Here is an 18,270-nt window from a genome sequence, read left to right as displayed (position 1 = left end):
TTTGTTTATTCATTCCTCTGTTGATAGACATTTGGGTCATTTTCAGATTGGGGCCACTATAAATAATGCCATGAACATTCATGCATAAGTCTTTTCATGGGCATATGTTTCATTTCTCTTGGGTAAATACCTAGAAGTGCTAGGTTCCATGGTAAGTATATATTTAACTTAACTTTCTGAGAAACTGCCAAACTATTTTCCAAAGTGGTTATACATTTTGCATTTCTACCAGCAATGTATGAGGGTTCCAGTTGTTCCACATCCTTACCAGCAAGATTGACAGTTGGTTCTGTCAATCTTTTAATTTTAGTCATTCTAGTGGTTAGGTAGTGGTATTGTATTGTGGTTTTAATGTGCTTTCTTCTAATAAATAATGATGTTGAGCACCTTTTAGTATGTTTATTGATATATTTTCTTTTTTTTGAGATGGAGTTTCACTCTCGTTACCCAGGCTGGAGTATAGTTGTGCAATCTCAGCTCACTGCAACCTCTGCCTCCCAGGCTCAACCGATTCTCTTGCCTCAGCCTCCTGAGTAGCTGGAATTACAGGCATGCACCACTATGCTCGGCTAATTTTTGTATTTTTAGTAGAGATGGACTTTCGCCATGTTGGATAGGCTGGTCTCAAACTCCTGATCTCAGGTGATCCAGCCACCTCAGCCTCCCAAAGTGCTGGGATTACAGGCATGAGCCACCACACCCGGCCTTAGGTATTCATATATTTTATTTTGTGAAGTCTGGTCAAATCTTTTGCACACATACATACATACAAAACACACACATTTAAATGAAACAAGGTCTCACTATATTGCTGAAGCTGAACTTGAACTACTGGGCTCAAGCAATCCTCCCAACTCAGCCTCCCAAGTAGCTGGGACTATCGGCATGTACCACCATACCTGGCTCTATCCTGGTTCTTTTATTTGTTCTTACACAAGCAACTCTTGCTGTTGCATTCAAATAAGAAATGCAGAAAAACAGGCCGGGTGCGGTGGCTCAAGCCTGTAATTCCAGCACTTTGGGAGGCCGAGACGGGCGGATCACGAGGTCAGGAGATCGAGACCATCCTGGCTAACACGGTGAAACTCCATCTCTACTAAAAAATACAAAAAAACAATAGCCCGGCGAGGTGGCGGGCGCCTGTAGTCCCAGCTACTCGGGAGGCTGAGGCAGGAGAATGGCATAAACCCGGGAGGTGGAGCTTGCAGTGAGCTGAGATACAGCCACTGCACTCTAGCCTGGGCGACAGAGCGAGACTCTGTCTCGAAAAAAAAAAAAAAAAGAAATGCAGAAAAACAAAATGGAAACAATCAAAATCCTACCAACTGACCAACTGGCAAAGGATTTTGACATTTCTCCAAAGAAGATAAATGACCAATAAGGATATGAGAAGATGCTCATTGTCAGTCATGAGGGAAATGCAAATCAAAATGACAGTGAGATGTCACGTTACATCTTCCATTAACAGGGTTGCTATTATAAAAATACAGAAAATGGCAAGTGTTGGCAATGACGGAACACTTGTAAAATGGTACAATGTAAAATGGTACAACTACTGTGGAGAACAGTTTGAGGATTAGACAAAAAATTAAACAAAGAATTACTATATGATCCTGCAATTCCACTCCTAAGTATAAACCCAAAAGAACTGAAATATATGTTCACATAAAAATTGTATTCAAATGTTTATGGGAGCATTATTCATGATAGCCAAAAAGTACACACAACTCAAATGTCCATCATCTGATGAATGACTAAACAAAAATATGGCAATGTAACATTATTTGGCAATAGAAAGGAATAAAGTACTAACATGCTACAATGTGGATGAGCCTTGAAGACATTATGCTAAAAGAACTCAGACATGAAAGGTCACATATTGTATGATTCCATTTACATGAAGTGTCCAGAATAGGCAAATCTATAGAGACAGTATGTAGGTTAGTGGTTTCCAAGGATTTGGGAGAGAAGTGACTACTAATGGATATGGGGTTTCTTTTTCAGGTTATGAAAATGTTCTTTCATGATGAAAATGGAATGAGATAGTGATGATCATTGCACAACTCTGTGAATATACTAAAAACCACTGAATTGTATACATTAAAGTGGTGAAGTTTATGTTATGTATCAACTAAAAGCACATCCTATCCACTGACCAATCATAAGCAATTAATATGAAGATAGACATTGTCTTCCATGTTGCTATAACAGAATATGACAGACTGGGTAATTTATAATGAACAGAAATTTATTGGCTCACAGTTCTGGAGGCTGGGAAATCCACGATTGAAGGGCTGGCATCTGGTGAGAGTTTTCTTGCTGCATCATCCCATAGTGGAAGGTGAGAGAGTTAGAAAGAGACAAAAAGGGATTGAACTCATCCTTCTATAGGGAATCCACTCCAATAATAATGAACCTACTCCTGTGGTAATAGCATAAATCTATTCATGAGGACAGAACCTTCATGACCTAAACACCTTTTGAAGATCCCACCCTTCGACACCTCTACATTAGGGATTAAATTTCTAACACATGAACTTTGGGGGATACATTCAAACCATAGCAGATAGATTTCCAGGTCCATATTAAACAAATATGTACTTTTAGGTATATACTATTCATATTATTTGTTAGCCTGCATTGTCACATTTTTTGAATATCAACCCATGTCAATAAATACATATCTATATCATCTACATTTATAGCTATATTATTCAGTTATATAGTTAAAGCAATTATTTAGCCAATTTATCATTGTTAGATGTTTAGGCTATTTCTAATTTTCTGGTATTAATCAACAGCACCCTTGAATATTCCTTTTGGTTTACTTTTCTAATTATTCCCTTAAGATACATTTCAAGAAAGAAGACTGCTGGATTTTTAAGATATTAAGAAATTGTCAAATTGGCCCCCAGAAGTATGTGTGATTTACCTGCCCACTCAGAAGAGTGAGGGAATGCAAACCCCCAAATCATCTTCAACACTGGACATTTTAACTCATTTTCATCTTTGCTTCTTTATAGGTGGAAAAGTGGAACCACATTCCTGTTTGACTTGACAGCTTTTCCTGCCTGCCTTTTTCTTCCTCACCAAGATAATTGGCTGCCGTGTTGTCCCACTTTGTTTTCAAGAGCCCCCAGCCTTCCTGAGCCACCTTCTCTTTGGAGGGAGATCTGTATTTACCAAACATCTGTGTATTTATTGAATATCTGATTTATTTTATTGTATATTGAATACTTCTATATTTATTTTAAATGATTAAATATCTGTATTGTTGTACCCTAATTTACTCTTCACAATACCCTAGGAGGTAGGTATGATACCCCTTGTACAGATAAGAAAACTGTCTCAGAGATTGTTGAAGCTATAAGTGGCAGAACCAGAGTTGAAATCCAAGGCTGCGTCATTCTAAAGTCCCCACTCTTTCCATTCAGACATGGGATCATGGCTATGGCTATTTATCTTTTTCCTGACCTTTTTTGAAATCATCCTTCCTAAAGTCTAGTGTGTAGTGACTATAAACATTTCACATGTTTTTCCCTAGATATTACACATGAGCTCACTCCTCCTTCTCAGCCAGAATTCAGTTTCAAGCAACAATTCCCTTGATGCTCCCAACATCTAAGAGGGCATTGAGACCCCAAACACAGATGTCCAGTCCCTGAAGCAAGTCCATCCAGACAAGTGAGCTTTGCCTCCCAAGACAACCTGGATGACTGTCATTGGAAACCAGCTTTAGCCAAGTGCACAATCAGAGTTGAAGGTGTCATAGAAACTGAGCACACAGAATCCATAGAAAAACAATGAGATTTCTTTTAACAGTGAGTTTTCATCTAAATGGTGCCCAAAAAATGTTGGTTTTTCTGGCGCAGTTGACAATCTTCCAGAGCAACTCAATTCAAGATCAATGTGTGTGTAGTAAGAATTTGGCTCCTAAGACTAGAATTCTTGCAAGTAAAATGAGAGCTGTGATGGCTGGTTTTCAAAGCTATTGCAGAGTAGAGGACTGAGCAGTTATAAGAGAGGTAGATTCTGGTGTGATGAACAATGTGTTCTCCTATCACAGGTTAACTTGATCTTCCAACAACATGTTAAGCCAACCTGTGTAGGTATTTTAGTCCTACTTTGTAGGTTAAGAAATTGAGGGTTAGGCCGGGCGTGGTGGCTCATGCCTGTAATCCCAGTACTTTGAGAGGCCAAGGCGGGCAGATCACCTGAGGTCAAGAGTTCAAGACCAGCCTGGCCAACATGATGAAATCCCATCTTTACTAAAAATACAAAACTAGCCAGGCATAGTGGTGTGCTCCTATAGTCCCAGCCACTTTGGAGGCTGAGGCAGGAAACTCGCTTGAGCCTAGGAGGCAGAAGTTGCAATGAGCCAAGATCGCACCATTGCACTCCAGTCTGGGCAACAAGAGTAAAACTCCTCTGTCTCAAAAAGAAAAGAGAAGGGAAGGGAGGGGAGGGGAGGGGAGGGGAGGGGAGGGGAAGGGAGGGGAAGGGAGGGGAAGGGAAGGGAAGGGAAGGGAAGGGAAGGGAAGAGAAATTGAGAGTTAAAGCTAAAAGTGGCTTGAGATCTCCCTGCTAGTAAGAAGTAGAGCCCAGTTAAAAGTAGCCTGAAGGCCAGACGTAGTGGCTCACACCTATAATCCCAACACTTTGGGAGGCTGAGGCAGGTGGATCATGAGGTCAGGAGATCAAGAGCATCCTGGTTAACAAGGTGAAACCCCATCTCTACTAAAAATACAAAAAATTAGCCAGGCATGGTGGCGGGTGCCTGTAATCCCAGCTACTTGGGAGGCTGAGACAGGAGAATGGTGTGAACCCGGGAGGCGGAGCTTGCAGTGAGCTGAGATCGTGCCACTGCACTCCAGCCTAGGTGACAGAGCGAGACTCCGTCTCAGAAAAAAAAAAAGAAAGAAAAACTAGCTTGAAATCTCCCTGCTAGTAAGAAGTAGAGCCCAGATCTCAGATCTTCCACCAACCTGGGCCTTGGCTATAGTCTCCAAGCCTGTTCTCTTCATTAACTCACTTCCTGGCCCTAGGGCCTTTAAGTTTGGAACCCTCTTCTACGTGGTCTCTTCTTAGCACATTTCACCTTGTTCTGATTATCTATTGCTGCAGAATAAACCACCCCAAGCTTAGCAACATAAAACAATCATTTTATTATGCTCCCAGATTCTGCAAGTTTGGCATTTGAACAGGGCACTCTTGGGTATCTTTTTCCTGCACCATAGTGCCTGGGGCCTCAGCTAGAAAGATGCAAACAGGTAGGGGCGAATCCAAAGGCTGGGTGCTGAAATCATCAAGAACTGCACTGTCTAGTACAGTAGCCACTAGTCACATGTGGCTATTTAAATGTGAGTTAAAGTTAAATACTATTTAAAATTTAGTTACTAGGTGGCACTGATCACATTTTAAGGCTTGCTAGTCACATGCGTCTACCATATTGGACAGTACAGACACTAAACATTTCCATCACTGTAAAAAGTTCTTTTGGAAAGCCTGCTCTGGAGGTTTCCTCACTCAAATGCCTGGCGCCTGGGCTGGCATAACTCGAAGGCTGGACTCAGCTGAGATGAGATCTTTGACTGGTTTCGGCTTCTCATACCATGGCTGCTAGAGAGAGTGTCCTAAGAGAAGCATCAGGAGAGTGAGAGTTCTAACAGATCAAAGCGGAAGCTCAAGGCTTCTTGTAATCCACCCTGGAGTCATGTGCATCCCTTCTGCACATTCTATTGGTTACATGCCAGTAGGATTGCCAGATAAAATACAAATATTGCATGAGTATATTAGGCTGTACTTGCATTCCTACAAAGAAATACAAAGAAAAGAGGTTTAACTGGCTTATGGTTCTGCAAGCTTTATAGGAAACATGGTGCCAGTATCTGCTCAGCATCTGAGGAGGCCTCAGGAAGCTTTGACTCATGGTAGAAGACGAAGCAGGAGCAGACACTTCACATGGTAAAAGCAGGAGCAAGAGAGAGTGGGAGGGGAGGTGCCACACACTTTTAAATTATCAGATGTGTCAAGAACTCACTCAGTATCTTGAAAATAGTACCAAGCCATGAGGGATTCATCCTCATGACCCAAATACCTCCCGTAAGGCCCCACCTCCAGCATTGCAGACTACAATTCATCATGAGATTTGAGCAGGAACAGACATCCAAAATATATCATTCTACCCCAGCCCCTCCCAAATCTTGTGTCCTCACATTGTAAAATACAATCATGCCTTCCCAATAGTTCCTCAAAGTCTTAACTCATTCTAGCACTAACTCAAAAGTCCAAAGTCCAAATTCTCATCTGAGAAAAGGCAAGTCCCTTCCATCTATGAACCTGTAAAATTAAAAACAAGTTATTTACTTCTAAGATACAATGGGGGCATAGGTATTGTGTAAATGCTCCCTTTCCAAAAGGGAGAAATCAGTCAAAAGAAAGTGGCTACAGGGCCCATGAGAGTCCAAAACCTAGCAGGGCAGTCATTAAATCTTAAGGCTCCAAAATAATCTCCTTTGACTCCATGTCCTGCATCCAAGGCACACTGGTGCAAAGGTTGGGCCCTCAAGGTCTTGGGCAGCTCCACCTCTGTGGCTTTACAGGGTCCAGCCCCTGAAGCTGCTCTAACAGGTTGTTGAGAGCCTGCAGCTTTTCCAGGTACAAGGTGCAAGCTGCTGGTGGATCTACCATTCTTGGATCTGGAGGGCAGTGGCCCCCTTCTCACAACTCCACTAAGCAGTGCCCCAATGGAGACTGTGTGGGGGCTCTAACCCCACACTGCCCTAGTAGATGTTCTCTGTGGGGCTCTGCCACTGCAGTAGGCTTCTGACTGGACAACCGGGCTTTTCCATACCTCCTCTGAAATCTAGGTAGAGGGTGCCAAACCTCATTCACTCTTGCACTCTGTGCACCCGTAGGCTTAACACCATGTGGAAGCCACCAAGGCTTATACAGACTTGTATTCTCCAAAGTGGCGGCATGAGAAGTATCTGGGGCCCTTTGAGCCAAGGCTGGAACTAGAGCAGCCAGGATGTGGAGAGGAGTGTCCCAAGGCTGCACAGAACAGCAGGGCCCTGGGCCTGGCCCTCAAAACCATTTAGTCCTCCTAGGCCTCAGGGCCTATGATGGGAGGGGCTGCCTGAAGGTCTCTGAAATGCCTTCAAGGCCTTTTTCCCATTGTCTTGGCTATTAGCACTTGGCTCTTTTTCAGTCACGCACATCTCTCTAGCAAGTGGTTGCTCCACAGCCTGCTTGAATTCCCCTCCGGAAAAAGCATTTTCTTTCTCTGCCACATGATCAGGCTGCAAATTTTCTAAATTTTTATGTTCTGCCTCCCTTTTAAATATAGGTTCCAACTTTAAGTCATTTACTTGCTCCTACATTGGAGTGTAGCATAGGCTGTTAGAAGCCACCAGGCTATCTCTCGAATGCTTTGCTCCTTAGAAATTTCTTCTGCCAGATACCCTAAATCATCTCTTTTTAATTCAGACTTCCACACATTCCTAGGGCATGAACAGAATGCAGCCAAAGTCTTTGCTAAGGCATAACCTTTGCTTTAATTCTCAATAAGTTCCTCATTTCCATCTAAGACCTTGTCAGCCTGGATTTCACTGCCCATATCACTATCAGCATTCTGGTCACAACCATTTAACCAGTCTCTAAGAAGTTCCAAACTTTTCCTTATCTTCCTGTCTTCTTCTAAGTCCTCCAAATTCTTCCAACCTCTGCCTGTTACCCAGCTCCAAAGCTGCTTTCACATTTTCAGGTATCTTTATTGCAATGCACCACTCCCAGTACCAATTGTCTATATTAGGCCGTTCTTGCATTACTATAAAGAAATACCTGAGGCTGGGTTACTTATAAGGAAAAACGGTTTGATTGGCTCAGGGTTCTGAGGTTTTACAGGAATCATAGTTCTGGTATCTGCTTCTGGGGAGGCCTCTGGAAACTTTATTCATGGCACAAGATGAAGCAGGAGCAGGCACTTCACATGGTAAAAGCAGGAGCAAGAGAAAGTTGGGGGGAAGTGCCACACACTTTTAAATGACCAGATCTCTTGAGAACTCACTATCACAAAGACAGCACCAACAAATGAGGGATCTGCCCCCATGACCCAAATACCTCCCACTAGGCCCCACCTCCAGCATTGTAGATTACAATTCAACATGAGACTCGGGTGGGGACAAACATCCAAACTATATTAATGAGACATATAACAAATGTCATTTGTTGTTCATCTGAAATTCAAATTCAGCTGGGCATCTTGCATTTTCATTTACTAAATCTGGTAACCTCACATGGGAGTCACTAAAGCCAGCCAGATTCAATGGGAGAATTCAATCCACCTCTTGATGAGGGAATGACAAGGTCACATTGCAGAAAGGCATGGGGGATGGGAGACATTGTGGCCATCTTTGGAAAATATAATCTGCCACATGTTGCCAAAGAGGTCCTCATAGAGTTAAGGTTAAAGACTTTCATGGCTCTCCATTACCTAAAAGATGACATTTAAGTTTCACGGCCTGAAGAAATAGAATTGCAAGAAAAGATCTGCTTTTATGTTTTTCCTTCACTTTGAGCTTTGGGAACTGTCCTCAGATAATAGCTCTAAATCCTATTGCCAATAGGCATTTGTCTCTGCCAACTCAGTAACCAAAATTAATTAATTACACATTAAGAAAAACAGCCTGTAATTCCAGCACTTTGGGAAGCCAAGGTGGGCAGATCACTTGAGGTCAGCAGTTCAAGACCAGCCTGGCCAACATGGTGAAACCCCGTCTCTAACAAAAATACAAAAATTAGCCAGCCACAATGGCGGGTACCTGTAATCCCAGCTACTCAGGAGGCTGAGGCAGGAGAATCACTGGAACCTGGCAGGCGAAGGTTTCAATGAGCCGAGATTACACCCCTACACTACAGCCCGGGCAACAGAGCGAGACTCAGTCTCAAAAAACAAACAAAAAACAAAAAAAAACAGATACTCCACAGCACCATCATACACAATGTTTCTTCTAAAGTAAGGCCTCCTGAAGTGACAGTGTAATGGGGACACATTGAATAGTCAGGGAACTTATGCTAGGGGCAAAAGGCTTCCCATCTGTGGGTCCCAAAGGTCTAGCTTAGCAAGAGAGACTCCTGTGCACAGCTCCCTATAATCCAACACAAGGACACACTGAAGGAATTAGCAATGTTTTGTGAAGACAGAGATTAATCCCTCTCACCAACACTGAGCATGTGTATACTTTATACAATAGTTGAAGTTATCAGCTTATTTGGAGATACAGGTGTTTATTAGCAGAATTTTCATGCTGCTAATAAAGATATACTTCCAGTTCATAGGCCTTCAAACTTAGACTGGGACTTGAACCATCAGCCTCCCACTTCTTAGTCCTTCGGACTCTGACCAGGATACATACCATCCGCCACACCCCACCCTCTACCCTGTTCTTAGGTCTTTGGATTAGAACTGGGACTTATACTATTGGCTTCCCTGGTTCTCAGGCCTTTGGGCTTGGACTGGAACTATATCACCAACTCTCCTGGTCTCTGAGACAGGAAAAACCAAATTGCTTTTCCTACCCTCACACACTCACCACTCAATACAGTACTTCACTTCTAGTCACCAAAATGTGTGTCATCAGCAAATTCTCCATCAGGCACCAACTGGGTATATACAATTTAACTCAATTCTGACATTATCTACCTGGAGCTAGTGTCAGATACCACAGGTTAAGGGCTCAGTCTCACAAGAAGTCCCAGAAGAGTGCCCCCACTTCAGACGCCAGTCACAAGTTCTCCAGGTTGTGACTATACATCTAACCAACCAGCCATAAATTGGGAGTTTTCATTAATCCCTCCTCAGGTTCAATCAATTTGTTAGCATGGCTTACAAAACTCAGGGAAACGACTTACGTTTACCCATTTATTATTTATTATAAAGGACCTTAAAAAGGATACAGAAGAACAACCAAAGAGATGCGTAGGGTGAGGTATGCGGGAAGGGGCATGGAGCTTCTGTGTCCTTGTCAGAACGCCACCCTCTGCTACCTCCATGTGTCCAGCAACCGGGAAGCTCTCTGAATCCCATAGTTCAGGGATTTTTATAGCAGCTTTACCACATGATTGATTATTGACTCAGTCTCCAGTCCTTCTCCCCTTCCCAGAGGATAGGGGTTGAAGCTGAAAGTTCCAAACTTCTAATCACGGCTTGGTCTTCTGGTGACCAGCTACCATCCAGAAGGCCACCAAGAGTTACCTCATTAGAACAAAAGATCCTCCCATCACCCAGGAATTCCAAGGGATTGGGGGCTCTGTACCAGGAGCCAGGGACAGAAAACAAATATGTATTTCCTATTTTACCACAATGTCACAATCTACAGCTTACATATGGCAGATTATGGGACTTCTCAGCCTCCATGATCACTCAAACCAATCCGTCACAATATATATCTTTCTATACATCCATATATATCATATTCATTCAGGCCACGCGTGGCGGCTCACACATGTAGTCCTAGCACTTTGAGAGGCTGAGACGGGCACATCACTTAAGGTCAGGGTTCAAGACCAGCCTGGCCAACATGTTAAAACCCCCATTTCTACTAAAAATACAAAAACTAGCCGGGCATGGTGGTGAGCGCCTATGATCCCAGGTACTCGGGAGGCTGAGGCAGGAGAATTGCTTGAACCTGGGAGGTGGAGGTTGCAGTGAGCCGAGATCATGCTACTGCACTCCAACCTGGGCGACAGAGCGAGACTCTATCTCAAAAAGAAATAAATTAATTAACATATATATCATATCGGTTCTGTTTCTTTGGAGAACCCTGACTAATACACACACACACACACACACACACACACACACACACACACACACACACACGCATTGATTTATTTTCTCCGTGTATTCTATATTCCCTTTAATTAGCAATGAGCATACATTACTTTTATAATAAGAAACACATGAACATTATTTCAAAACAGAAAAAAAAGCAACAGACTACTTTTTTTTTTTTTAAAGACAGGGTCTCACTCTGTCACACAGGCTGAAGTGCAATGGCACCATCTCTGACTGCTGCAAGCTCTGCCTCTGAAGTAGCTGGTACTACAGACACAAGCTATCACACCTAGCTAATTTTTGTAGAGACAGAGTTTAACCAAGTTGGCCAGGCTGGTCTCAAGCTCCTGGGCTCAAGCTATCCACCTGCCTTGGCCTCCTAAAGTGCTGGGATTATAGGTGTGAGCCACCGTGTCCTGCTGAACAACAGACTATTGATGGAATTCCAAATTAAAGAGAACACAAACTCAAGAGGTATGAGTGCCAGTCATAGCAACTTACCTAGTTGCCATTTCTTCTTTCTTGTAGGCAAAAACCTGATTTGATTCAGGGTCAGTATGCACAACTGAAAAAGATTAATCATAATTAGTCCAAAGCTCATCCTCATTGTCAGTAATTGGTTGGTCTAAGGGTAGTCACATGACTTAATTCCAGCTAGTAAAACACAAGTGGGGCCAGGCGCGGTGGCTCACGCCTGTAATCCTAGCACTTTGGAAGGCCGAGGCAGGTGGATTGCCTGAGCTCAGGAGTTCGAAACCAGCCTGGGCAACACAGTGAAACCCTGTCTCTATTAAAATACAAAACATGAGCCGGGCATGGTGGCGTGCACCTGTAGTCCCAGCTACTCAGGAGACTGAGGCAGAAGAGTTGCTTGAACCTGGGAGGTGGAGGTTGCAGTGAGCCAAGATCGCACCACTGCACTCCGGCCTGGGCCACAGAGAGAGACTCTGTCTCTAAAACAAAAAACAAACAAACAAAAAAACACAAGTAGACACCTACTCATGGCTGTTAGGGAAGATTCTACTCATTCGTTAAAAATAAGAAAGAATCACAAGAGGAAAAGGTCCACTATATCCTCCTCCTTAACCGTCTTGTTAGTGTGCTGTCATATGAAGGCATTACTCAGTGCTACAGCAGCCATCTGATGACCACCGGGGAGATTTGCCAACATGCTAAGATGGCAGAAAGAAAAGTGAGAAGGCTCTTGGTCGACCTCCAGTGACACTATTGAGCCACCTAATTAACCCCAAAACTGCCCACTACTAACCAGACTTGTTAAATAAAATAACTGTGTGTGTTTGTTTGTTTGTTTTGAGACATGGTCTCACTCTGTTGCCCAAGTTGTGGTGTGATCATGGCTCACTGCAACCTCAACCTCCTGGGCTCAAGCAATCCTCCTGCCTCAGGCTCCTGAGTAGCTGGGACCATGGGCACATGCCACCATGTATGGCTAAGTTTTTTCATTTTTTATAGAGACAAGGTCTCACTTTGTTGCTCAGGCTGGTCTCAAACTCCTGGACTCAAGCAATCCTCCTGCTTCAGCCTCCCAAAGTGCTGGGATTACAGGTATGAGCCACCATGCCCAGCCCAATAACTGTATATTGTTGAAGCTATTGTAGTTGATATTATATTACCTGCTGCCAAATACATCCCCCAAAATATTCACTATCAGGAGACAAGGTTACTAACCAAGAGTTAAGGACATATTCAGATGGTTGAAGGCACAAGAAGAGTGAGGCATACTGAGTGGAACAGGATAGAGATGATATTCAACATATTTAACAGCTGGTCCCTCATGGGCACAAAATATTCTGAAAGGGGACCAGCCCAGTCAGAATGGACCCCAGTTATAAATGATGCGTCCATGCCAATGTGTCCTAGCTGAATATCAGCCCTAGGGTAGTTACAAAAGACAAAACAGGAGGCTCAATTAACCCTATGTTTGGGGATAAATTTTCTTGGACCAGATTCCACCTACAATGTGTCTCTTCCGAAAGTCCTGCCTCTGCCTTCTGAAGCCATGCCTCTATCAGCTTTATGCAGATCCGTGGCTGGCCCACTGCAAAAGACAGTGCCTGGAAGTTGATAGCTTACACCCTGAACTGATATTAATGTTTTTGCTCTGGTGGTAGTGGTTTTGAACTTTCTTTTTAAATTGAAAGAGTAATACATTATCTTGGTATAAAAATACAAACTTTAAAGAGAAGCATAAAATAAAAAGTAAGTCTCCCTTCTGTCCTGGTACTCCTAGCCTCACTCCCCAGAGTTACCTTATTAATAATTTTTTGCATACACTTGCATAAATTTTCTGTATTTACACAAACATATATATGTGTATATTTTTTTAACACACACACAGCAGCCTACTTAGACATGTTTATGTATTTTGCTATTCCTATTCACTATTTCTTTCGTTTTTTTCTTTTTTTGAGATGGAGTCTCGCTCTGTCGCCCAGGCTGGAGTGCAGTGGCGCAATCTCAGCTCACTGCAAGCTCTGCCCCCCGGGTTCACGCCATTCTCCTGCCTCAGCCTCCAGAGTAGCTGGGACTACACCCGGCTCATTTTTTGTATTTTTTAGTAAAGATGGGGTTTCACTGTGTTAACCAGTATGGTCTCGATCTCCTGACCTCATGATCCACCTGCCTCGGCCTCCCAAAGTGCTGGAATTACAGGTGTGAGCCACCACACCTGGCCCCTATTCACTATTTCTTAGAACTTATTCCATATCTGCATATAAATCCACTTCTTTTTATTTATAACTGCATAGTATTTTACTGCATAGATGTAACATAATTTATTTAATGAGTCCTCTATTGATGAACATTTAGGGTGTTCGCTACTATAAACAATGCTGCAATAAACACTATCAATTAGTGTTTTAGAATGAAAATAACAGAACACCCAACTATAAGTAAACCATAAGGATTATTATCTTACATAACAAGAGATCTACAGCTAGATGGTCCCAGGATGAGTTCATTTAGTGGTCCAACAATGTCATTAAGGGACCGAGTGTTTTCCATATTTCCTTTGCCATCTTCAGAGTGTTTGATTTTTTGCCCTGGGTTTGGAAGTAAGATGGCATGTACTGTTCCAGTCATCCCATCACGGTTCAGCTCTGTTCAAAGGCAAGAAATCAATTTCTCCTTGCATATTTCTTTTTCTCAGGGAGGAAAACTTTTCCTAGAAGCCCTGCCACAGACTTCCCTTCACAAATCATTAGCTAGAACATACCCATCCATAAACCAATCACTGTTAAAGAGGGAAATAATTACTCTACTTGGCTTACACCAGTTAAGATTAATCCCCTGGAGCTGGGAAAGAACATGCTTCTCCTGATCACAGTGCATCCTGATACTTGAAGAAACTCAAGGTCCTATTGGCCAGAAGAAAGGATGAAATGTCTCTTGGGTAGCAACCAAGAGGGTCTTCTACAAATACCATCTCTGTATATATTTATAAGCATATGCATAGGACAAAGTCCTTGAAATAGATTTGCTGGATCAAAAGAGTATGTTCATTTTAAATGTTGATAGGCATCAATGGATGAATGGTGTATTAGGTGTACATATTAGATGAACATAGCAGTATGAAATGGTGTATTTCATATGGCTATGAAGAAATACCTGGGACTGGGTAATTTATAAAGAGAAAGAGGTTTGGCTGGGCACAGTGGCTCATGCCTGTAATCCCAGCACTTTGGGAGGCCAAGGTGGGCAGATCACCTGAGGTCAGGAGTTGGAGACCAGCCTGACCAACATGGAGAAAGCTTCTCTCTACTAAAAATACAAAATTAGCTGGGTGTGGTGGTGCATGCCTGTAATCCCAGCTACTCAGGAGGCTAAGGCAGGAGAATCACTTGAACTTGGGAGGCAAAGGTTGCGGTGAGCTGAGATCGAGCCATCATACTCCAGCCTGGGCAACAAGAGGGAAACTCCATCTCAAAACAAAAACAAAACAAAAAAAAAAGAGGTTCCCAACATGGCTGGGGAGGCCTCACAATCATGGCAGAAGGTGAAGGAGGAGTAAAGACACGTCTTACATGGTGGCAGGCAAGAGAACATGTGCAGGGGAAATGCTCTTTATAAAACCATCAGATCTTGCAAGACTTATTCACTATCACAAGAACAGCATGGGAAAAACCCGCCCCCATGATTCAATTGCCTCCTACTGGGTCCCTTCCACAACATGTGGGGATCATGGGAGCTACAATTCAAGGTGAGATTTGGGTGGGGACACAGCCAAACCATATCAAATGGATAAACAAAATGTGGTATATACATAAAAGGGAATATTCAGCCTTAAAAAGAAGTGAAATTCAGACACATGCAAACATAGACAGACTGAAGATATTATACCAAGTGAAATAAGCCAGATATAAAAGGACAAATATTGTAAATTTCCACTTACATGAGTAGAATAGTTAAGTTCAAAGAGACAGAAAGTAGAATCGTGACTGCCAGTGGTTATGGGAAGAAGAAATTGAGAAGATGAAAAAGTCCTAGAGATGGATGATGGTAATAATAGCACAACAATGTGAATGTGCATAATACTATTGAACCATTTGCTTAAAATGGTGAAAATGGTAAATTTTAAGTTATGTATAAATTTACCATGATTAAAAAAATAATGTTGCTAGATATTGCAAAAATGTCCCAAAGAGATTTTAACATTCAACTCTCACCCCTAGTGGATAGGGCAGTGCCTGGGTTCCCTATAATGTTTTGACTCCAGTGCAAACTCAAGGGTCCCCAGTTGGTGACACAGAAGGTATTATTGGATATAAGAGACCAGTAGTCCCTTTATTAGATCAGTAGCAGAAAAATCTGGTTTTAGAAGTAAAAGAAGACTCTCCAGGAGGGGAGGGATGAGCAGGCAGTTTTCTTTTTATTTCTTGAGTTTCAACCATGTCTCTTTCCCTTTATTACTTCTACCCCATCATAGTGGCTCCAAGACTGTGCTGCTCCCCCTTAGCTCTGTGACTTAAGTGAGGACAATAATCTAGTCTTTTGCTTTCCCTTAAGAAAAATCATCCAAAAATTGGAAATTCAGCACAAAGATTACCACATGCTCTTTCAAAGCCACATGACTGACTATTGTGTAACAACCTTCCTAAGACTCATCTGATTTTCTAAGGGATATAACTTTATTTGACCTACTTATTATTTTTTTTAATAGAGACAAGGTCTTGCTTTGTTACCGAAGCTGAAGCACAGTGGCAAAATCATAGCTCACTGCAGTCTTGGACCCTTGGGCTCAAGTGATCCTCCCACCTTGGCCTCCCAAAGTGTTGGGATTACATGTAGGCATGAGCCACCATGCCTGGCCTCTTGACTTACTATTTACAGTTGATGAGACTAGGTTCTGAAAAGCTAGATTTAATCTATAAAATATTGATAAGTTTTGCAAAGTTTTTTTTTCTGGTGGAGAGGTAAATGATTTCTCTCTGGTAGAAAAGATAAGCCCAAAGGTTAGTTATTGCTCTGTCAGGACCTGTTTTATATCTGACTCTGCTATCTTTCTGCATTCTTCTTTTCACCGACTACATATAACCTTTGAACTGGTGTTGCCATCTTGCCGGTGTCCTCATGAGTGAGCTAAACACATCTTTGACAAGGGTTTACTTATGTTACATTCTTAACTATTTGAAAATTATATTTGACATCCATAACACAGTTGTAGCAGGCTTTCAAAAATGACTCTGCTAAATATGAAAGAATGGGAATAAACAGAAGAAATGTTAAAAGTATAAAAACAACCATCTCATCCTTCCAGCTGCCCACTCACACCCTCAGACATCTCTAAAGTTAGACCATGAAGCAGATCAGAATTTGCTTTGAAGCCATTTTGAAATCTGGGGTTTGACTTTTCCCCAGAGGATGGGCAGGACTGTCAAGGATAGCTGTGGGCATGTCCTCCCTCTTCTGGATCCCCCCTACTGCCCCCCAAACCCCCACCCCCATCCCCTACTTGGATGGGACTTGATCTCTTCCAGTGCCCAAGAGTACAACCTCACCCTTACTCTTCCACGTGACTCAGATGACAGTTGGGAAATCCTCAGCCTCAGCAAGTTGCCCTTTCTGTTAACCTTTGCATCTAAATAGCTCAAGCTGTGCATTCCTGGGGTTTTGTTCTGGTGTGAGCTCCCATTCCCATTTCCTATTCCCACTGAATTCCTGTGCCTTGCACTGACTGTTCCCTTCTCTTGGGCCTATCACTGGACCCCAGATCCCTCTTGATTTCTTGGAGCCATAACTTGCCCAAAGCAATTGTATGCAGCAGATCTCTATAAAGCTTTGGAGAGACGTTCTTTAGAGCACTGCACAGCCACCATTTTCACATTGACTGCTAGAATCCAGAAGCATCCCTGCCGTTTTGGATGTTTTGCTGGCTCTCCCTTCTCAGGCCTCACACTGGGCTACCTGCACATTAAGTCAGCTCCTCTACCTTCCTTCCTCTAAACCAAGCTTGTCCAACCCGTGGCCCAGGATGGCTTTGAATGTGGCCCAACACAAATTCGTAAACTTTCTTTTTTTTTCTTCAAGAACCGAACAGTAGTGAAAATGTACATAAACTTTCTTAAAACATTATGTGATTTTTTGAGATTTTTTTTTAAGTTCATCAGCATCATTAGCGTTAGTGTATTTTATATGTGGCCCAAGGCAATTCTTCTTCTTCCAGTGTGGCCCAGAGAAGCCAAAAGATTGGACACCCCTGCAAACCTTTCCACAGTCCCTCCCTTCTCTTCCCTCACCCTCTTTCCAGAGCTGTCTCCAGGAATTCAATATTCGTCCCACCTTACTGGGCAGGACAATTCCAATTATCTCCCAAAGGTCTCACATCCAAATACCCTCTTTCTGCAACCCATTCTGCCCCAAAGCTGAGTCTCACCATCAGCAGCCCTAAGGGCTAGCAAAGTATTTTTCTAAACTAAGAACCATTTCCCCTCAACGTAAGACATTTATCTTAGTAAGAAGCAAAATGTTCTCCCATCACACATGAGATAACAATACAAATATATGGCAAAATGGAGGAAGAGAAGAAGATTTTTTTTTTTTAAGTGTCACATAGCTCCCTGGGAAACTGGCTTTAATTTACCATATTTATACTCTCTCTCAGAGCCCCAAAAAGAACTGGATTAAGAGTTTCCCATGGCCAGACACAGTGGCTTGCACCTATAACCCCAGCACTTTGGGAGGCCAAGGCAAGCGGATCACCTGAAGTCAGGAGTTTGAGACCAGCCTGGCAACATGGTGAAACTCCATCTCCACTAAAAACACAAAAATTAGCTGGGCGTGGTGGCACCCACCTGTAATCCCAGCTACTCGGGTGGCTGAGGCATGAGAATTGCTTGAACCCAGGAGGTGGAGGTTGCAGTGAGCCGAGATCACACCACTGCACTCCAGCCTGGGTGACAGAGTGAGGCCGTCTC

General features: G+C 42.8%; 1 protein-coding gene across 3 annotated transcripts in view; it reads right to left on the bottom strand.

Moving 5' to 3' along the window:
• Positions 1 to 18,270, bottom strand: part of LOC105465119 (UDP-GlcNAc:betaGal beta-1,3-N-acetylglucosaminyltransferase 2) — a 325,143-nt gene that overhangs the window by 235,215 nt on the left and 71,658 nt on the right. For all 3 annotated transcript variants that reach the window (XR_011611786.1, XR_011611787.1, XR_011611788.1), the window contains exons 2-3: positions 11,339 to 11,402; positions 2,261 to 2,319 (exon numbers count right to left, since the gene is read on the bottom strand). The gene's annotated coding sequence lies outside the window, so the exon portion shown is untranslated. The remainder of the gene's footprint in view (positions 1 to 2,260; positions 2,320 to 11,338; positions 11,403 to 18,270) is intronic.

Source organism: Macaca nemestrina, chromosome 13 (assembly GCF_043159975.1).
Source record: "Macaca nemestrina isolate mMacNem1 chromosome 13, mMacNem.hap1, whole genome shotgun sequence".
Lineage (NCBI taxonomy): Eukaryota > Metazoa > Chordata > Mammalia > Primates > Cercopithecidae > Macaca > Macaca nemestrina.
Note: the sequence above shows the minus strand (reverse complement) of the source record. Positions and strands in the feature narration are given on the sequence as shown.